Source organism: Cheilinus undulatus, linkage group 3 (genome assembly GCF_018320785.1).
Source record: "Cheilinus undulatus linkage group 3, ASM1832078v1, whole genome shotgun sequence".
NCBI lineage: Eukaryota > Metazoa > Chordata > Actinopteri > Labriformes > Labridae > Cheilinus > Cheilinus undulatus.
In genome coordinates this window covers 5298558-5322067 of record NC_054867.1, presented here as the reverse complement: position 1 = coordinate 5322067, position 23510 = coordinate 5298558, and the positions used below count along the sequence as shown (strand labels likewise).

General features: G+C 39.5%; 1 protein-coding gene across 4 annotated transcripts in view; it reads right to left on the bottom strand.

The window, feature by feature from the left end:
• LOC121507400 (transcription factor SOX-13-like) overlaps positions 1–23510 on the bottom strand; it is a 109178-nt gene that overhangs the window by 54328 nt on the left and 31340 nt on the right. For 3 of the 4 annotated variants that reach the window (XM_041783702.1, XM_041783706.1, XM_041783704.1), the window contains exon 2: positions 13055–13194. The gene's annotated coding sequence lies outside the window, so the exon portion shown is untranslated. Of the gene's footprint in view, positions 1–5497; positions 5528–13054; positions 13195–23510 lie in introns of those variants that run through there. The other variant, XM_041783705.1, reaches the window with a different exon arrangement.

Below are 23510 nucleotides of genomic sequence, written 5' to 3'. Positions count from 1 at the left end.
AACACAGTTCACTTTCAAAGTGCTGATCTTTAACTCAACTTAAAGCTCGCCAAATCATTATTTAATGCATCACCAGTGGATCAAAGGTATGTGTTTAATTTAACAGGTGTTGCTTGATAGGTCCACAGATTATTATCAATGAACAGGAACAGGAGTCCTGGGTGGTTGAGACTCTTTCTAGGGATGTGCAAGTCAAGCTAAAAAACACCTGCCATCTGCAAAAATGTGGCATGAGTGGGTATCAGTAGCTATCATTTATCCATTGTGTCCAATCAATCTAATACTGGCATCTAGTAAGCTAACTGCTGATTCAAAGGGTTTTTTTATTGTTATTACACCTCATTTCCACATACATATGTGACTGATGACGATATATCCACAAATATAGACAATGCCCCTTAGGATCCAATGCAAGGAAGTGCACTTTGCTACATTTGGATCAAAAATAGGGCTGAACGATTTTGGAAAATAATCTTATTGCAATTTTTTTCCCCTCAATATTGCAATTGCAATATAATATGTGATTATTCCTTAACTTTCTTTTACTCCTATACAAGGGTTGAACAATTCTTTAAACGTGTCTAATTCTGATGACTTTAACTGGTATTGCAAATTGGATATAAAGGGTTTTTTTCATTCTTATATTTAATAAGAAAAAAGGACAAAAATGAAGAACGTAGGATTTTTGTAACCTTGCAAAGCAAATGGATATGCCCATTTCCATGTTTCTCACTGGCGAATCCGTTTTGCAAAGCTCCCGTCTGAACAGTTTTGGCCCTGTTAGAAAGTCACAAGACCAATCAGTGACGAGGGGCAGTACTTTCAGGCGCGGCGGAGTCATGATGTATGCAAGCAGCAAGAAGAGGCCAGTGCAATTATGACATTAGCGTGGATGCTGCTGAAGCGCCAGTTTTATCAGAACTTGACAACATTTCTTCTTTAAAAGAAGAACAAAGAACAGCAGTGAGTTGCTTTCTTTTCATAAACGACAAAAGTTGTGTACTGACATGTCTAGAGTCACCATGTTTCGTGTTATTCCCAAGCGGCAATCTCCAGTCCTGAAAAATGAAGCCACTGTGGAAGTGCAAAAAATTGCTGTACCGCGATTGTCCACTTGAGGCTGGCTGCAGGAACACCAAAAGTCCCGTCTGGACACATGTTAAACAGCCAGTATTGACACTAGAAATAAACTGGTTTACAGCCTGGTTCAAAACACCAAACATGTCTCATTAGCTAGTGTCTTATTGTGTTCCCACTGTACGGGGGAGAATTTTTTTGTACCACGATCGTTTGGATTATATTTAGGATGAAAGCTGATTGGCGCTTCTCATTTGATTGACAGATAGCTCGGCAGGCAGAGGCTCCGTTTCTGTCTACCAGAATGTTAGCTAGCAGGCTGACAGGAAGTCGCGCTTAGTGGGTGGGCCGTTAGGTTGATCCAAAGTTCGGTGGAGACCGCGATTTCAATATGGAAGCCTTCACGGATTGGCTTCAAGGGCCGTTTGATTCCGCCTATTGTAAACAGATCACTGACGTCACACGGGGTTTGTCCAATTCTTTCTACAGTCTATGGTTATTCCTCGGTAGCTGTGCATGCACACCTCGGTCGCAGCTATGTCACGTGCTTTGTTGCTCTGATTGGCCTGTAAAGATGTGACAGACAGAACGTTCATCCAATCCCACTTTAAGTTCTTTTCAAAGCCTCCGTCCTTTCCCAAACACTTAATATTGAAGGTTTTCCAGATGGCACTTGAACGATTGCATAATATTTCATGCATAACATCTCTGTTGCAAAAAAATGTTTAAACTGGCATTTTGACACAAATTTCAGGTCAAAAGAATATTGCACTTTTTGCGATTTGAAAACTGCAGCAGGCCGTACTGCGATTTAATCTATTTTTGAATTAATTTCCCAGCCCTAATAAAAAGCGGCTAAACTTCCTGTAGCCATAGGGATGAGGATTATATGATCTGTTTTTTCACCATTAAGCAGCTTGGAATATGTGTTTGCTGGAGTTAGAAAGATAAAAACCAGTCTAATATTGCATATCAGGAATAACTGCAGAAGTTGGCCAACCAGGAAAGCAGCCTATATTTCAAATATGGACATATGAAGAACAGGCTAAGCCTGTTTAGCCATTCAAATGTCAGTTTATATGTTAAATAACCCATTTTTTATCTAACCATCCTTTCCAACTGTTCACTTAAATGTTTAAACACATCTGATACTACCAAGCACTTCATACGAGCCGATAAATCCCGATATATTTCATATAAATATTGTTAGTCCTAATGCTCCTGCACTCAAATGTAGATGTGTTCTTGGGTAAGACACTTGACCCCACTGCTTCGTCCGTGGCGTGTGAATGGGTATGTATGCTTTGGATGGGATTAGTTAATACTGACTACTAATACTACTGCCAATTCTCCACGGTAACATCTGCCATCAGTGTGTGTATGTGGAGTGAATTGATGTGAATGGAGAGGGGTGGCCCAGGTTTTATAAGCACATTGAGTAGTCAGTCGACTAAAAAAGTGCTATACAGGTTCAAGTCAGTTACCATTTACTAAAGAAGAGTCCTGGAAACACAAATGAAAGCACTGTGTTAAAATGCAACCACTGATCATGCTTTAACTGGAAGTGTACAGCGAGATCTGACTCAAGCAGAATGCAGAAAACTTTGTCTCTCAGATTATGAACGGATATTTTGTGTCTTCAGACTGAATTACACATGCTTTTTCCTGTTTAAGACTGAACTCATCAGTTCAAAGTTCACCAAAATATGAGCGCGCTCATGCACGATACTGTGCAATAAGTCAGAATGGAACACTAGTTGAATACACTGAATGAATACAGTTTGCATAACGTGCCTTCTGAGTATCTGTGAGACGTTGGTGAGCATAATGGACAGAATGTAAGAGAATAGTGATAAAATGGGAAATACAACAGGTGTCTTTGCAGTGCATTTCCAGTGATGAAATAAGTCTCTGCTGTCATCACTCTTTTTTATATTAAAACTTTATGTAATGATATTTGGTATCTCTGTCAGTTCATAGTGTGTTTCAGCATCGCAGGACGGTGGAAGAGGATGGTACAGTGAAAGCTCCATACACACACAGTCAGACAGAGCATCACTGTGTAACCCCATTACACCTCTGTGACTTTCACAGTGATAGTGAAATGTCACAGTAGTGTAAATATCATGGCTTAAAGTGGAACTGTGAATTGGCCTAGAGACATTTTGGTGAAAAAAAAGCATCTCTACCTTTTGGAAAGTGGCTCTTGCACATAAACATGCTGTTCCTCCTTTATTGCTTACTGATGCTGTCTTGTCCTGGTCATGCCTCTGTTACTACCTCTGACACCGGTACAGAAAGGGGGATCACTTCCTCCCCTCATTACATCACTGTGACATTTATAAGGTGTTTTTCAAAGTGCATTTATGCAACAGTGTCATAATGAAGCTTCACCATCTTTATGCCTTGCAACATTCATACTGACAATATGATAGCATGTCCCTATCTGTCCATTAAGAGCGTTTCAGCTCTGCAGGAAAGGGAGCAGCACAGGACAGTGGGAGTTCTACATGCACACCGAATGAGACATGCACACACACAGTGTTGTTCTCCATCGCTGATCCCTTTTCTGCCTTTGTTACCCTTTCTAAAGATGGCACAGAGGGGAAAACACTTCATACCCCCATTAGGCCTCCATGGCGTTCATAGTGAAGGCAAAATCCCCCAGAAGAGTAAATATCACAGCTTTTAACGCCACTTTGACTTGGCATAAAGACACTGTGGTGAAAAAAAACAGCATCTCAACCTTTTTGAGTTATTCTGGCTTCATCAGAGATGACGTCCCATCAACAGAGGTACTGTGTCAGGTTTTCCATGCAGTTTTACAGAGAAAACAAGACAAAATGCCATAAAGAACTAAAAATTCAAAACTATTCCAACAGTAAAACGAGACACATAGAGAAAAAGCAAGTAATAATAGTAATAGTTAAAAGCCTTCCAATAACCACAGAGATGTCTGGCTAGCATGATGACTAACTGGGTTGTTCCGATACCAATACAACGATTGGAAATATGTCTGATACTGCTTAAAATGCAGGTATTGGTATCAGCAAGTACACAAGTTTATGCACCGATCCGATACCGTTTGGCTTAACTTTAAATTTTGCTTCGTTAAGCCATGCTAACTGTTAGCACTATAAACCGTAAATCAGTTCTTATTCGCTGCCACTGTATGAACGAGCTTCTGTTTTTAGTGCAGCGGCAGCGAAGAACCGAGAGACCCACTGCAGCTGCAGAGAATGTTGGCTACGTGACAGTTTTTCTTGGAATGTAATCATTAAAACGCCTGCCAGACTGGTGCTGTCATACAAGACAAGAAGTAACACAGTTTATCAAAAGTTAAATAACTTAAATTGTTGCCTCTTACTTGTTTTTTCCTCTTGAAGCTAGCTGTTGTGCTTTCTCATTGACACTATTGATGCCTTTAAACCCTGTGCGGCAGCATTTCCAGCAAGCCTGGATCTCGTGTGTCTTTTGGGGACTTTATTGATTAAATCCACACCAGTAAACCCGATATTGAATGTCTTTTTATCCATTTTAACTGAATTACGATCATTTATTACCATTAGCTCGAATGCTAACCGCCATATTGTTTCTCTCTGAGTGTCCGTCAGCCAAAAGCAGGCTGTTCCATTATCACGTGATGCTGCACAAAATAGCAGAAAGGAGAGATAGAGTTCAATGCACTTGATGATTTATATAACTGTATACATAAGGTAAATACAACAATTGTTAATATGCAGGTTGTAAGTTTTAAACTGTCTTAGGAAAAGTGCAATACTATTTTAAAAAAAGGAGAGCGATAGAGAGAGTCTGTGATGCAGTCTCCTGTGTTATTGTAATTTTCGCTGCAAAACTCAATAATCAGCAGGAAAACAACCTTAGGGTCACAGAGATGCTGTAAATTTACAATTCTATTTGTTAAGCCATGTTTTGAGTCAAATATAGGTCTAGAATATTTTGCTAGTCTGAACAGTCAGTTCAGAAAGTTCAGGTTGGTATCGGATCAGTACTCGGTATTGGCTGATACCCAACACCTTGGTATCGGAATCGTATCGGGAAGTAAAAAATGGTAACAGAACATCCATGACTAATACAGCAACTAGCTTTGCTCATGAGCTTGATTTAGTTTCCTTTTAATATTCCTAAAAGCTGTTTTCATGTAGTGGCCCTGCTCTTTTTTCCCACTCATACATTAAAACTCTGCAGAGCCCTCTAAGAATCAGAAAGCTGCTTTCAAATCCAGACCCACATTGCATATCTGCACACAAAGTTTCCCAAATTTTATGCAGTTTTGCAAACTCATTAAAACATAGACAAACACATATATCTGGAAATGTAAGTTGAAAATGTATAAATGCCAATATAGCATGACAAGATGAGAGAACATGTGTTGACTGAGATCCTCACTGTGACTTACTGGCTGTGCTTTTACAGAGCTCCTCTTGTCCTGTCCCCCACTGAGAACTTAGAGGGAGTCGATGGAGGTTGACCGTGGACGAAGTGAACATGCCTCTGTGCTCTGAAAAAAAATCAGCTCCTCTCCTGTGAGCACTGACAACCCTGAAACTCTACACTTCCCACGGCACAAGAATCACTTCACACAAAACCTCACTTACCCAACAAGTTGTTACACGTAAAACCTAACATTCCCCCCCCCCGGGGGATTGGCAATGCAAATCCCTTCTGTTGTTCTCCCTTTCTTCTCCTCTTTTCTTTTGTTTCCTCAGTCTTTCTCTGTTTTTTTTCTTCTCCCTCCTGACAGGAGCTCGTTGGGTTTATGTCGTCCTTGTCGCTCTCCAACTCTTGCCTGAGGCAGAATAGCAAAGAGAGCACAATAGACAGAGAGAGAGTGCCAGGAGCAGGTCTCAGCAGTTGAAAGTGTTAGACATCTAAACAGGTTCACTTGGTGATAAACAAATAAAGACGTCCTATTGTCAGCACTGAGACTGACAGCTGTAATGGCAGAAGGTTCCCGGCAGGAATGTATCAAAGACGGAAAACCACAACAGGTCTCTGTCGGCTGGCACAAACACAACAGTCTATCAGACAACAACAACAAAAAAAGCACACACGTATAAAGCATCTCACACCCAGATCTTTGCATATTTCCACAGCCGGATCCAGCCTTTTTTCTTCACCCAGAATAAGAAACAGTTTGCAGATTCCTCACAGCTTGTTGACAGCATTTTGTCACACAGCTTGTACAGTAAGTTTCCAACCTGCTGTGCAGTCCTGTTAAGATAAGTGTGAACTGATACATAAACAAATGTTTGGGGAAATGTTTCACAGTTACCAGCATTTACTCAAGGATGATAAAACAATCCAGCCATCCATGCCAGGCGTGGCAGTCTGCCCATAGGGCCTGGCTCAAGATGATCACAACAAAAGCCTCCAGCAAAACACAGAAACATCACAAAAAGAAAACCACATCTGAACTCCAATTTCCAATCTGTCTTTTATTTCTAAATCAGCCTGACTCATCTGGGCTCTGCTAACCTGCATCTTCTCCTTTGATTGAAAATCAGTGAAGGATGCTGCTTTGCTTTGATCCAGACAAGAAGAGTACAAGGAAGAACCTAAGTTATCATGGCATTGACTAAAAAAGTTCAACTTTAGACAGAACTTCATTTTTCTAACACATTATTCAAGTTGCAACAACTTAGTTTTCATCTTTGATTATTTCTAGAGTGTTCTATCTCTAAAATGTTTTCACTTGCTTATTTTTTTAATTCATCACATTTAAATACATAATCAAAATTAAACTACTTTTGCATTTGAAAAAAAATGCAAAAAAAAATAAAAAATAAAAATAAATAAAAATACAGTGACTATCGAATTTCTCATTTAAGAGTGCAGCCCTTACGTTCTCTTTTTGTCAAGACTAAACATATAAAACTAAAGTTGCACTACTGCACCAGTGTGGTCTGAAACCAAGGACCTTTGCACACTGGGTCTGATGCATCAATTTTCCTATTGCTGTGAAATTCCCAACTCAAGGCAAAACTGTTGTGTGCAAAGAAATAAAGTGAAAATGATACTTTGGATTTTTCACTTATTGAAAAAGAAAAGCATAAACACACTGAACACCCCCTGGAGTTCAGTAAATCTATCACCAAGAAATGTAAGGAATACTGCACACGTGTAAATCTGCCTCGATCGGATGCTTCTTGACTTCTATGGCTCGGGAGAAGGTTTATTTTCCAGCAAGACAATGAGCTGAAGCGTGATGTTCAACGACTACAAGGTGAATAATCTGGAGTGGCCAAGTCAAAGCCATAATCCAATAGAGAACCCGTGGCTGGACTTGAAAAGGGCTGTTCACACCTAACCCCCATGCAACCTGGCAGAGCTTGAGCAGTTATGCAAAGACAAATGGAGTAAAATTGCAGTGTCCAGATGTGCTAACCTGGTTTAGACTCATCCACTCAGACTCAGTGCTGTAAAAGAAGGCAAAGGTGACTCTACTCAATACTGACTTAAAGGGGTAAAATAGGTGCAGTTACTTATGTTACATTGCATATTTGTATTTAATTAACATAACTCTGTAGAAATGTTTTTACTTTGATAATAAAGAGTTTTTATTTTATTTTTTTGTTAAAAAAAAAAGGATGTGATAAATACAGTTTCAATATTTCAAATTTTAATAGCTGACCTTAATCTCATTTAACTTGACATGCCAGATAGATTTGTTTCACACATTTATCTGGAAAATCTTCCATAGATGGCGTTTGGGAAAGGGCAGAACCTGTGAAAAAAAACTTGGAGGGTGACTGGATGAACATTGTGTCTGCCACGTCATTACGGGCCGATCAGAGCCACAAAACATGACGTAACCATTACCGAGGTGCGCCACTACCGAAGAGTAAACTCCACAGGGAACTGCATAACACGAACCACAGTGACTGTAGAAAACAACTCAGTGCTATTCTTTGTTCTTCTTTTAAAGAAGAAATGTTCTCAAGTTCTGATAAAACTGGCGCTTTAGCAGCATCCACGCTAATGTCTTCCGCCGTATTTGCACCAGCCTCTTGTCGCCACTTGCTTTACTCACGACTCCACTGTGTCTGAAGTACTGCCCCTCGACGCTGATTGGTCCTGTCACTTTCTAACTGGGCCCAAACTGTTCAGATGGGAGCTTTGCAAGATGGATTCTCCAGTGAGAAACACGGAAACAGGCAAATCTATCTGCTTAGCGAGGTTTAGTCGCATTACAATTAACACATAGATGCTGACAGCCCTCGTCATCCTCGTTATTTTTTCGATTAATCATTAGAGTAATTTCTACTTATTAAAATTTCCAGAAGCATTTGCACGGTAATAGATTATCAAACAGTAGAAAAAAACGAATATTTTTTGCTAAAAATGACAAAAAAACCTCAGCAAATATTTAAATTCAAAAAGATGCAACCACAGTCAATCATTGGAGTCATTAAGTAATTAGTGCAGCTCTTCATGTTATAAAGAAAGAACTGGAAAAATGATTGTTCAAAGCTGCCTTTAAAGCCCACATTGCTCACTCAGCCTCTGCCTTTTCTTCAGTACTGACCTGTTGTAGAGAAGAGATCGTGAGGAGATCCAACAGTGCTTCCAAAGTGGAACAGAGCTGCAGACACAGGTCATAGTGACAGCCTCTATTTCTCCAGTAAAGCCTGTCATTTCTATTCCTCTTTTACCTCGGACCCCTGCTAACCCCTCCCCACCCCTTTGTGCAGCCCCGGTCTGTCCTCTCAAGAGGGGGAGTACAAAGAGCCTCTTCAAATCCCACCAAACAGGGGCTTCATTTGCATTTGGCACGCTGTAGCAGGTAACCGTCACAGCTGTGACAGCATGAGTGATAACCATCAAACATCAACCTACCAACAGGTGTGATTTCCGTTCTGATAAGAGCGTCATTGGTGCCACAAACTTTGATTAATGTTTCCTGGAGTGTGTTAGAGGCGGTGAGGTCAGAATCATGACAGAGATGAGGTAGTAAAATATGGAAATAATGCAACAATGAAAAAAACTCTGAGATGGATGCCACTGAGGATGCTGTTTCAGGGTCCCCACTCTTTACCAGTGAAGTCTGATTCAAAAGCTGTGCACTCTGTAACTATAATCATGGACTATTACATGCTTTAATGATGAGGAATTGATCATAGAATAGTTCAAATGCATCTGCAGTTGAGTAGTACTGACTTTTATTAATTAAAGCACATTACGATAAAGTTACGATTTTGGCATTTGCAACAAATTTTTGTCCTCTTATTGGCCGACCGCTGAGGTCAGCCCTACACATGGGTCTGTATGTGTCTGACTGACTGAGTGAGTGACTCTATTTTCTGAGCCGTACATATAGAGTATAGGCAGGGTTTAGTTGTACAGAAAGCTGTCTCAATTGCCTCCACTGCAGTGATTACCTCAGATAAAGTTTTGCACTGCATCCGTTTTACTTGAACTGGACCACGTTTCTGTATGAAATAAAGAACAAAAACAACCCTGAAAGCTGTTCATGCTGTGAAAGGTGTTTTCACTCTCCTGCCAACCTGCTTCATCATGACGATGTGATAGTTAACAGGGAAAGGGTTACTTGTTGCGAGTGGTTGTATGCTAGGCCTGCTGGTGGAGTGATGAGCTCGGACTCAGCCATGGCAGCCGTTTGGTCAGAACCTTTTATTAACTTCTTTATTAAAACAAGGGCAGGGGGTTACACTGAAAGCTTTCCGTGACAGAAAAGATATTTTCAATCTTCTCCCACTCTGTTTCAGCATGGGTACGCAATTATGTTACAGTCTGGTGTATCCAAGGGCTGCTGCTGCAGTTTAATCAGAACTGGACTACATTTCTTTGTAAAATAAGCGCAAAACTCTACATTTTGCTGCTGTAAATTGTGGAATTTCCCCTTGTGGGACTAACAAAGGAACATCTTATCTTATCTGGGGGGGTCACACCAAAGCTTGTCTTGGCCCAGAAGACGTTGTTGCATGTCTCCCGAGCAGCCTTGGCATCAATTGTATTGTGCCCACTATTCACAATCCAACTCAGCAGTGGCCTGCAGAGGAGTAGCGCATTTACATTACATCATTTGTCGCTCTTATAGCCCGTCATGAATGAGACAGACATGTTCCTCCAATCACCTTCTGAAGATTTTCTGAAAAGTTCTGCCCTTCCAAACACTTTCTATGGGAGCTTCCCCAAATGACTGTAAAGTATATTCAATCAATCTGGTATGCCAGGTTAGCTGTTTCCTGCCAACAGGGCTTTATTTTTTTTAAACTTTAAGGGTCCTTCGATTCTCAATCCACAAACAATAGGGACAGCACAATCACACACCCCAAAAACGAATCACTCTGAACACACAATTCAGTCTGGCATTTCAACAGGCATCCCAGAGAGTTGCAGTCAGCCAAATATGTAAGGGTTAATGCCCCACGAGGTGTCCAGTTATCAGGGATTAATGAACGACCTGCCTGGAGGCCTGAACTGTCCGACTCGCAGCCATTCGAAGTCCATAAATCCCTGATAATTGTACACCTCGAAGGGCATTAACCTGATCATACCATGGTCACTTACCAATGAAAATAATTAATAAAACTACTGATTTATCATTTCACACGTTTTGTGAAGAAAAGAGAAAGTTTTACTGAAACAACAATTTCTTTCCCCCAGCAACGCCTGAGGGCTTGACTAATAACTGGAATAGCCATTCCAATAGCATAACGTTCTTAGGGAATGTAAACATAGTTCAGGACTCCAGTAAATAGGATGGGCCATAGATACCAAGTCACAACAGAACAAAAAAACTAGTCCACTCAGCACACTTTCTGAACGGCTCTAACAATGAAATGACATGAAGACGGTGAGACAGAGAGTCATCTGTGCTCAGACTATAAACCTGAACGTTAACATGAACAGTCATCTAATAGAAAGCTTAGATTTAGCAGACCAGCTGTTTGAATACACAGAATAATCCCTCCTTCTGCACTACGAGGTCACAGACGTGAAACGGAGCTGTCCACGCTGACTGTCCGTCAGACACATCAATATTCATCAGACATTATCATGTCGGTTTATCAGAAATGTTTCCTTTGGCTCTACAAAGAATAACGACTTCTTTTCTTTTGTTTGTGTTATTTGAATCTACTGACAATAGTTTATAGCAGTTCGAACAGGAGGGAAGTAAGTTTTTTGCGAAACTCACCTCTCAGAATTAAGGTTAACCTTAAAAAAAACAAGACGTACATCAGATACAGAAGATAAGACCGTCTTACGTTACTGATCTCAAACCTGGAGTCTGTCATTTTATTTATGTCAGTTAAGTGATGGTTGATGCCAGTCCGTAGGCTCCGATTTTTTGACCAGAACTACTTGTGAAGTTCAAATGGTGTCCATATATCAGAAGTTAATGGACAACAATGGAATTTCCAGAGCCAATCAGAATCAAGTATTCACCAAGACCATGGTATAACAGGTTTTAACCTCATCTTGTTTTTGCTGAAACGGCTTCTTACTATTGGCCTTTAATGTCTTTTCTTGTTTAAATCTTTGTATGGCACATTGTATTTCATGGTTTCTTTTTGTTTCTGATACCTTTCTCTCCTTTGAATTATACTATAAATAATTCACTATGTTACTCATTTCTACCAAAACATCAAGACTAGAAAGAATGAAAAAAAAATTCTAAGACATACAAAGTCAGTCAGCAATGCTGGGAGGATATTAATATTTCTTAGGCTGCATCTATCAAAAATTGTAGTTATTTTAGCTATTTATCATCTTATCAATAACTCAGACAAAACAACCTTTATTTTGTGTACTGTGAACAAAAAAAGGAACATTCCAGGAAATAAATATTTTCATCATACTGTGCAGTCTGGTGCCCTTGGTCTCAGGCATCAGAGTGCAATAATGCACATCTGTCTTGCCTGTTTTATTCTATTACAGGAGTTAGAGCCTTAAGTTAGACTTGAGGCTGGGCAACTGATCAAAATGTATATGTTACACATCATGCAAACATCAAAGTGCATTTATTATAGAATAGTTTTAAAAAAGTCCTACTTTTATTATTTTTGAATATTTTTTCTTATTAAAAATGATCACTCCCTTAATTATAACGGTTCACATTGTATTTTCATATTATTCATATATATTTTGTATTTTCATTGTACTGGAGAGTTTTTGCAGCTAGTTTACAGCAGCTTTTTTGGTCTAATTTAACATCGCAGCCTGGATGATCTTTGACTCACTGTGGACTTAGAAAGAAAGTTAAAAGTTAAAATAGACTTTTAAATGGTTGTTTAGGCCGTTGTAAGCTGAAGAGCTGCAGCGCCGGGCTCTCGACAAACTGAGACCAGCGCTGCAGCACTTCGCTTGTGTTAAAGCCCCAGCCAGGCTGATGGAGACGGCCGACTGACTTTGTTGAGGTACAGCTGTCAACCTTTGAGAAGAAAAACACGCGTTTACCTGCTAACCATGCTTATTTTCAACGGCAAGAGCGGGTGACATTCGGTCAGTTACCTGGCTACACGTAATACTAGAGCTACACGTGCTACTGACTGGACTCAGTACGACCTGTTCATCACAAATCACTCTCTTAATGAGGAAAATAATCATTTTATAATCAGCAATAGTAAACATAACACAGAAAACATTTCAGGACTGTCCATGCACTGTAAACGACAGAGTATTTCCCAATTTATGTATGTTTGATTTATTAGTAAAAGTTTGGATGAAGTCTTTTTCAAAATAAAACAGCTTGCTAAATTTGACTACATATTGATTTATACCCTTTCTGCGTATAATTGTATTTAAAATCCAATAGAACAGTCTATTTTAATCACCAAACCAGTGTCATTTGGGGCTGAATTAAACATTATACAGCCACTTAGAGGACATTTCAAAGTATCATGATATATATCGTGTATTGGGATATAGCAAAAACATATATCAGGCCATAGATTTTAGGCTATATCACCCAGCCCTAATTCTAACTTACCAGAATATCCTAGTTCCTCAGCCACCCAGTTTTTAGCCAACAGCAGAGAGTGTCAGGCTTCTCCTCTCCTGATGGAGAGGTAGGAGGTCCAAAACGTCACCGTCAGCACTCAGATCCTGGTGTCCAAGTTTGAAGTAGATCTGTTGAAGAGGCACACAGTTTAAATCTTGTTTGTTCTTTGACTCTAAGTCAGCATCTGCACATAGACTCTGCCGATGACAGGGACGGTGGGGCAAGACGCCAAGTTTTACATTCTCTGATAATGAAGACATTAAGTTGGAGAGTCACTCACTCAGTGTTCCTCCACAGCAGAGGCACCAGTTTCATATCAAAGGGTCTGTGTGTGGGTGTATTTATTAAACTGGTGCATCAATGTCCTTTTGGCATTAAAATCCAAAGATTCTTCTAGTAAGTGTCTAGGTATACATTGCTAGTAAAAGGTTTGGCCCCCTTTTCACCGTCAGAACTGTCTTAATCTTTTGTGTCATAGTTTCAACAAGGTGTTAGAAACATTCCTCAGAGATTTTGGTCCACATTGACATGATGGCATCACACAGTTACTGCAGATCTGTCGGCTGCACATCCATGATGAGAGTCTCCTATTCAACCACATACTAAAGGTGTTCTATGGATTGAGATCTGGTGACTGTGGAAGCCACTGGAGTACTGTGAACCCATTGTCATGTTCAAGATACCATTTTTGAGAGGATTTGAGCTTTGTGACATGGTGCATTATCCCCTTGGAAGTAGACATCAGAAGATGGGTTCACTGTGGTCATAAAGGGATGGACATGGTCAGCAACAATACTCAGGTAGGCTATGGCAATTAGAACATGCTCATGCATGCAAAGTGTGCCAAGAAAATATCCACCCCACCACCACCAGCCTGAACTACTGATTCAAGGCAGGATGGATCCATGCTTTTACGTTCTTTACACTAAGGCCCCGTCCACACGGAGATGAATTCAGGAGTACACACCAAAGTTTTTGGTGGTATCGGCATTTCATCCACACAGAAACAGCGTTTAGGGAGGCCATAAACGCTACTTTTTGAAACCAGGTCCCAGAGTGAATAAATCTGTAAATGCTTACCATTTCTGTGTGGACAGCCAACTGCATCTTTCATGAAACGATTACATCACACATAGAGTAGGCCACTTACCCTGCATGCACATATCAAACCAAAACAACAATGGCGGGTTACGGGGTGTGTTCGTGCTGTAGAAGCTATTGAGCTTATTATGGTTTTTACAGCAACATCTGATACTTCTGTACCACCACCGCCAACATCATACAACAGACGTTCTAAAATCCAATGTGGAGAACAACCAAAAGGGCGATCAGGAGAAAGTTTGTGGCAGTTTTCTGTGATCTTCTTCTCTCTTTTGGTGCATTTCCATGGCAGCATTTACAGCGCCACTTACAGGCTTGGCATATATACTACAGTGTTTCAAGTAGTTTTCAGAGGTTCTGTGGTTACATGGATCTTTCCTGAAACGGTCCCGTATTTACGGAAAACTTTTCCAAAATGAAACGGAAATAATATTGTTATTTCATGTGGACAAGGCCTAAATTCTGACCCTTCCATCTGAATTTTGCAGCTGACACTCTGACCATCAGACCTGGCATTTTTTTTCCAATCTTCTATTGTCCAACATTGTTGAGCCTGTGTGAATTGTAGTCTCGGTTTCCTGTTCTGTGTGGTCTTCTGCTGCTGTAGCTCATTTGTTTCAAGGTTCCACATGATGTGTGTGTTATTCTGCATACCCTGGCTGTAGCGAGTGGTTATTTGAGCTACTGTTGCCTTTCTATCATCTCAAACCAGTCTACTTATTCTCCTCTGACCTCTGACAGCAACAAGGAATTTTTAATTCAGACCTTTCTCTGTAAACCCTTGAGATGGTTGTTTGTGAAAATCCCAGTAGATCAGCAGTTTCTAAAATACTCAGAATGGCCCGTCTGGCACCAACAATCATGCCACTTTCAAAGTCATTTAAATCCCTTTTCTTCCCCATTCTCGTGCTCTGTCCTCTTGACCATGTCTACATGCCTAAATGCATTGAGATGCTGCCATGTGATTGGCTGATTAGCTATTTGTGTTAACGCGCAATTAAACAGGTGTACCTAATGAAACGGCCAGTGAGTGTATTTCACACAGGATTTTTTAATTGTTGTGCAATCTTCTTCTAATAGCTTACCATTTCTGTGGTAATCATTCACTTGCAAATTTTACACAAATATAGGCAACGAAGCAGAAACAGGTGCCAATATATAGGTCTATAAATCATCAATCACTCTTTACTCCTAAGGCGGTTTACCCTACTGAGCCATGTTCAGCTGTTATACAAATTTTGTGGGTTTATAAATGTAATCTGATTTAAAACAGTTGGTTGATTAGCACACAGGCTCAAAAACAGTTGTATGCTGGGGGAAGGACAGCATGAGATGGAGACGGCAAACATATAAAAAATGGCCACTACCTAATCATTTCAAATTAATACCACAGCATAATTATGCGGCCCGTGGGCCTTATGAATGTCTTTTTTAAAGAAAGTTTAGCAGTGGTGCCAAGAAAGAGCTACGCAAAAAGCTTCTTTCATTAAATCACTGGAATAAAAGTTCTGTCTCCAGGTGTTTTTAAAATCAAACTAGGAAAAAAGAGCATTACTTAAGGGAGAAGCAACTTATGATAAATTCTGTGACAACACTGATTTTTCTAAACAGTATATTTTACTTAAAATGACATGTGAGGAGAATGAAGCGGGGGGCTACTGGCCCTCCAACTTTTGAAGGCCATCGCTCAACAGGCAACAAAACACTGAAGCAATCTGCAAAAGCAATGGCAATAGACCTGAGTGTTGAGTTTCATGTAGAGACAGCATTAAGGGTCAGTTAGTTTATTTCTGCTTGATGACATCAAAAAAGGTAGAAAGTCTCATGTAATCTTCAGTTGCTCAACTCAGATGTTGATGTAAAATGATGCTCTTTTTCATACCGTCAGTTTGAGGCAGAATACCCATGATGTATTGCCTCAACTCTGATGTCATGGAGGAATAATGGAAATAGAGAGTGATTACACCTCTGTGGTGTCATTTGTGCTGGTACCAGGCCAGCAGGGGGAACAGCGCTTTGTGCATCTCATGCATTTATCTGCAAGATCCCCACCGCTTGTTTACACATTGTACATCTGCAGTTCCATGATGCAATGTGATTTCATGGCCTTGGACAGCAATATTACCCTGTTGTAGGACCAATACAATTTAAAACAAGAAGAAAACAGTTGAGATGGGCAGCACTCATCATATTGTGTTATTGTTTTGGTTAAGAGCCCCCTTGTGCTGGAATTTTCCTGGTGGGGCCTAAATATCATATCACAATATTTTTTCTTGCCCATTTTGGAAACCTCATTATATCAGGGAATTGCAAAATTTAAAAAATTCCTGTTGATGGCATTGGGCTAATTTGGAAAGTGCCCGTATAATGTGATTTTTGAACATCTGGTGGTAATATTGTATACTGGTAAAATTCAGGGAGGGTATGACGGTATTAAAATATTAATGCCGCCCAGTCTTTGTCTGAGTATAAGATCTCTCTCTGTATTCATTTCTCTCTTACTGAGAGTTTAAGTGTGGTCTCTACTCTGCTGAGGTGCGTTAAGTTTCTACTGACTCGGGCACACTTCCTGATGTTGGCATTCAAAATTGAAGTATTTGAGAAAAATAAAAACTACAGTTTTATTGCAAAGAGCTCGATGGAAGAAGCATGTTGACATGGTGTAACTTAGCTTGGGCTGCCTTAGCAGCAAGTTTACGCTGATTAAGAGTTAACAGCTGTACACAGCTCATGTATGGAGAGAGATGAGGAGAGAACTGTTACAGTCAGGAGTAAAACAATGCAGCATTAAACTGCATGCACTGTTACAGACTGTGAGAGTAAAGAAAAGTTTAGGTAACAGGTTTTCTTTTAACCATTTAACTTTAAAGTTACTTTCTTATTAAGTCTATCACTCTGTGTTGAGAGAAGGATTTCGTGATTTACATTATAAACATCAGTTAGGATGTGATTACACACGTGGATGTGTCACAACAAAGAACAGCAGTGAGTTCTTTTCTTTTCAAAAATGACAAAATTCGTGTACTGACATGTCTACAGTCACCATGGTTTGTGTTTTGTAGTTCTATACAGAGTTTACTCCTTCGGTAGGTTCGCAGCTTGGTAGCGGCAACGTCAAATGTTTTGTTGCTCTGATTGGCCCATAAAGATGTGAAAGACAGAATGTTTATCCAACCACCCTCCGAGTCTTTTTTCAAAGGCTCTGCCCTTTCCCAAACGCCGTCTATAGGAGGTTTACCAGATGAATGTGTGAAACAGATCCATCTAGCATCTCAGGTTACAGAAACATGAGATCAACTGCAGTCTATAAAAAAAGCATTTATTATAAACCTTAATTATTCATGATTAATGCAGTTAATCTTGACAGCCCTCATAATTACATTTTCTGTTTTTTTTTTTTTTTTTGGCTTTGTTAAAATTCAGGAAAAATTTGAATTTGATCACCAGACAAATGAGGGAAACACTGTTTGTGTATGTTGCCTTTGAATATCAAATTCCTATTGGAGAGGTTGGTAAGACTACACACACATACAGCAACTACTGACACACATATTTCTGCAACAATGCCTCTCTGCACGGCTGACGGGCCCTCATTAGAGAATGGGCTCTCAGGACTGAAGACACAAAAGCCAGTGCCCTCTTCTCTCTTCCTTCCTCTCTTCCTCTTTTCTCTTGGCCTTTTGATGTCAAGGGTACTGAGCCATATAGAGCATAGTCAGAAGAATAGGCTCATCAGGAATACACACTCAGTTGCCTAATTTTTGTTTTCATCTTTCGCTGTGGTGTGTGTGTGTGCACATTTGTGTGTTTAAGAAGGGAGCACACGGAGCTACAGGCTCTGATAAGATGCTGTTGTTCTGTGGTCACTGGTCACCTCGACACACAAAGAGAAGAGCTGGGAACTCCAGCGCTGCGATGGAGAGATAGAGACATCTCAAAGACGACATTTGACTCCCCTTTTCCTGTTGGAGTTCAGGGGCTGCCCCACACAGGCCCGCCCCAGCCCACAAACCAAAAGAATAAAGACTCAGACTATCTCAGGAACCCTGCACATATGAGATCGGTATCAGAGGGAGTAAGGTAGCAGTATTAAAGAATTAGCCTACAACGAATACGCTAATGATCTGATCACAACATTTCACTGATAGTCTGCTGAAAATTAATCTTCATGGATGTAGATTTTTTTGCCATGTGATCACAAAGTCATACTCAACATAAAACGGACTTTGAGCTTAGAAAGAGGCAGCTGGAGTCAATTGAGAGAGATATTTTTACTTTTAAGTCACAAGTCTGACTGTTTCAAATCAGAGGTATGTGTTTTTGATGAATATTTGATGAAAAAGTTCATCCAGCCATCAGCACACACACAAAAGGCCAGTGTGAATGCATGGCCCGGGGAAAAATAAGCAAACAAAGTGGTTTATGTGTCACAGACAAGGAAGAGAACGAAAACCTGTCGTAGTCAAATATAATTAAATAATTCCCAAGTACTGCTTTCACTGGAAGGAGGGACAAAACCATAGAAGAGGTGCATTAGAAAACACAGAAATACTCAGTAACAGTTCATCAAAACAATTCACAACAACAAATAGAGTCACAGTGGAACAGAAACTTTAAAGTTTGCTAAGAAAAGCCTGCGGCTGAAGACTGACAAGACTAGACTTTCATCTAATCATCCACTGATATATTTAAACATACGTTTAAGCTATGAGGTCCATATTGATAATACTCCCATTAGAAGAAGGGGACACATGGCAGATCAAGTCATAAAAAACAGCATTTACCTTTAAAAGTGAATAACATATGTGTTGATAATCAAATGCTTCTACGTCAGGAATTATGAGCATTTTAATCTAAATTTTGTAAAAATGGCTCATTCTACTGATATCATGGAATGGATATGCTTTTATTACAATGACCATGTGCTTGATGGGAAAAAGTTATATTGGATGATCGAGAAATGAAGTAAAATAGAAAAATCAGCTCTGATTCTATCAGCATGGGAAAGAGACCAGAGCAATACAGCAGCAGGTAAACAGGAAGTTATGCACTCATCGTGCCAGGTGCATCCACGTGTAAAAGTTGTCTGGCAAGTACTCATGACATCTAGCCAATCAGATTGGCTAGATGTCAGATTTTTTCAGTTCTGATCCGATTCCAATAAATATGTGCCGATACCGACACTGATTCTGTTCTGATATATATATATATATATATATATATATATATATATATATATATATTTTTTTTTTTTTACAATTATTATTGTTGTTGGTATAATATTTGAGGTTACATGAGGCTGTTGTAAACCACCTAGCTCCTCTTATTAAAAAGAAAAAAAAAATACAAAAAAGAATTGAATTTAAATGTATTCCAAACAAATTTATTTGAACTACTACTAAAAAACAAATATCAGCATTATCCAAAAAACAACAACAAATGAGTAAGAGTTATAAACAACAATGCTTACCCTAAATAGCATAACTCAAGTAGGTTAAACTACTACTTTAACAGTCGGTTAAACTGATTACCTATCATTGCTTTAAGAACACAGGCTTGAAATCCCTGTCTACAATGCTCTATTAATGAACCTCCAGCCACTAGAGACCGCTGTCGTTTCAGTTAATGGCCGCAGCCTTCCTCTCTGACCCTTCACCACTGGATGTTAACAATAAGAATCTCTGCTGTGGTTCACCTGTTAGTGTATAGTAGGAAGACCGCGATACGGCAGTTTTCCAAAGTAGGTAATGGAAATAAAGTGGTATGAGGGCTGTTGAAGGTTAAGCTCACGTATGACTACTCACCCGAAGTGAAAAGAGGCCAAATATCAAAGCACGATATTAATCTGCAAAGGAGAATGAAGGCGGGCAGCGCTAGCTTTCAATGCTAGCCACGCTGTAGAGAGTACTATCAGGCTAACGTAACACCCACTCTTCTTCGTGTTCTCTCATCTTTGACTAGTTTTGACTATTCTAAGTATAGATTTATGTTTAATCGACTTGGTAATTATACCGCTAAGAACATCCTAACTAATACTAGCTCAGTTACACACAGACTGTCTCGTGTCAGACTGCGGTGCGTTCATGGTCTACCGCAAACTGTAGGATGGATTTAGATTGGTCACTTGGATCGGCACCGTCAGTCAGATATCCGATCTATTAATTACGTCCATATCAGACCTGATACCGATATTGGAACGGTCCCATCCCTAGTAAAAATAAAGCCATGGGGGGAGAAACACCTCACAACGGAGCAGTGTAAATTTGGTCGACTAAAATGATGACTAGACGAGCCAAAGGCAATCTACGTTGAATAAAACGGATAAAAAGAACGTTTCATTTTTGTCAAGATAACTTAAACAAGACAAAAATGTCATATAATTGTCATCAGATATTCAGAATCCATGATATTTCTCCAATGTGGGCAAATCTGTCAAAATACAATGAATCTGTATCTCCTCTGCCTCTCAGCTGTAGAAAGCAGGGACCCCAGGTTTAGTGGGGTGCATACTGCATAGAGCATACTTACATGGTTTGGTCTCAGATTTTTTTAAGAGTAAAAAATGCTTGGACTAAAGTAAAGACAAAAATGTGAGAACTTTTTATGGACTAAAACTGGATTAAAACTATTAACAGTAGAAATGGCCGCTGTCGAGTTCAGACCTGCTGTGCCAACTCAATGTAAGCAGACAGTATTCCGGCTTTCCCTCATCAAACTCATCAAATACACAATCAAACAACTCCAAAATGCTCTCGTGGACAAGAAAACATCTCCGTCTCATAATTTTCCATGATTATTTCATAGCGTGGTGAATGTACAGGTCACAACTTGTCCACAAGAGCGTTGTGGAGTTGCTGGATTGTGTATTTGATGAGTTTGATGAGGGAAAGCCGGCATACCGTCTGCTTACATTGAGTTGGCACAGCGAACTCAGCAGTGCCGATCTAAAAATAGCTTGCACCGACAACTGAAGGTAACAAACCTATTACTAAGACTACAGGAATTATGGCAATGGGCGAATTTGCCAAAATGTTGAAGTATCCCTTTAAATCATTTGTGTAATATAGCGTTCATAAAAATGTAAATCTATTTTGTTACAAAAAAAAAAAAGAAAGAATAAAAATGGGTTGAAAATTGAAAAAATGGGTTAATAATGGCAAAAAAATGTGGAAAAGGTGGGGAAATTGGATCTTAAAAGTAGCAGAGATGGGTTCGAAGTGGCAAAAATGGGCATAAGTAGTGGTAAAAGGGAATTAAAAAGTGGCTGAAAAGGCTTTAAATTGGCAAAAATAAGTGGAAATCTGGTGAAATGGGAAGAAAATCAATATATACTCGCAAAATAGTGCTAACTGGGAAAGAAAAAATAGGCAGACATTGGCAGAAATTGATCAAACTGGCAAAAATGGGCATATCAGTGAAATGAGGTAAAATGGGAAAAATTGGGCAACAAAAGTGGTAAAATGGGGTTAATAGAGGCAATTATGGGTCAACAGAGGCAACATTTGACTTGTGTGGAAAGAATTGGTTTAGAAGTGGCAAAAACAGGCAGAAAAAAGAGCTGGAAAGGGTTTTGAATGGCAAAATGTGTTAAAATTTGTGGGGAAAAAAAGCTTAAAACTGGTTAGAATTTGGCAAAATTGGTGTAAAGTGGCAACAGTGGACTTCAAGTATTTTTTAGGGAATCTGGAGACCCCAGTCGGGTCCTGACCCCAAGGTTGAGAACCAGTGGTTTAGGAGGGGGACAGAGGAGTGTCTGTAAGGTGAGGCACAGGTGGTGCCACGCAATATTCCCCACTAATAATTGTTCCTTTTTCAAATGAAAAAAACACATTTCAGTCAAATTACGTCAATTTCCACGATATTCCACATTTAATAGTAGATTCCATTTTTATTGGCTAATTCCATGATTCCCTCCGCGATTGCATTAATGCAAAAATAATAGGGCCCTGTATAACCTATCAATAAAAAAAACGATTGATTATTGGTGACTCCTTTATTCACTTCGGGCCAAAAATGTGAGGAGCGACAAGACCATTTCAACAGGCTGTGTGGGAAAGTCGCAGCAGTGTGAACTGTGCCGTCGCAGCACGAATCAGGCTAGATGATGATGTTACGTGTTTTCTAGATTTTCAAATCACTAACAGCTTGTTTTTGCAAGCAGATAATGTGAAAAGGGAAATGAAAATACTGTTTCGAACGGTGAAAACAGCAACAAACATTTGTTCAAAAAATAATGTTCAATAAGATAACATCAAGCTGTAAAATTGGAACATTCCAGATGGAAACTTCAATTAGAAAAAAAAAAAAAAAAAAAAAGTTCAGTTCTTCATCATGCTGAAGTAGCTAGTTTTTCATCGGTATCTGGTAATAATAAGTGTTTCAAAATTTAAAAAACTTCAGTTCATGGTTGCATGAATCAAGATGTCATGGATCAGACAATGCAATTACAAGTTAGTAAAAGCTAAATCTGAAACCCTTCTTCTTTTTTTTTTTTTTTTTTTGAGACAAAGATGAGATGAAGTTAGAAACTCACCCTCAACAACCCGATAATGTTCTTAAGACCAGTCTGAAGACCAAAACAAATCTCCCATTCAGAGGAACCTCAATTATCAAAAGAAGCAGTGTTAAATATTCCCTTCAATGAATCCATTTGGTTAACAAAAAGAAAACGTCTGAACAGAAGCAGGCACTCTGATGTTGGCTATACTGTACTTTGACATACTCGTCCAACATAAATGGCATAACTGTTCTGAGGGTTTTAAAGGGAACAAAATATCACTTTGAAGAAAAACACAGGGACTTTTTAAGTGGTGTCAGGAACGATGCTGAGGAGTGAGTTCAGTAATCTTCCCAGTCAACAGGTGTTCGACTGGAGGTAAGTGCACCGCTCCGAGTTCACAGCCTCTCCAGACAGCAGAGGGCTGTTGCTGCTTTAATGCACTGCTTTCAGGCTCAGATTGTTTGTTATTCTCAGAAGAATTAGTGTTTCGGTGTCAAGAAGACAAGAAACAATACGACAGGATGAGTGTTTTTGGGAGCAAGACATGCCTTACTTTCTACACGATTGTTGAATGGAGCGCTGAAGAAAAACACTCAGAATAACGCCCTTTTTTTCAACACAAAAGACATAAAGACTAAAATCAAGCAAAACATATCATCGTAGGGAAGCTACTCACTGAGATGCAGGATGACCAACATAATCTATCTGCTGTTGAATACTTTATCAATCGTTATGATCTCTGTTGAAAGAATTTTAAAAGAATGGAAGTATATGATATGTGACAAGAGACTGAAAAAATCTTTTCAAATAGCTGTGAGGCAGGGCATATTCTCTCATGACTTA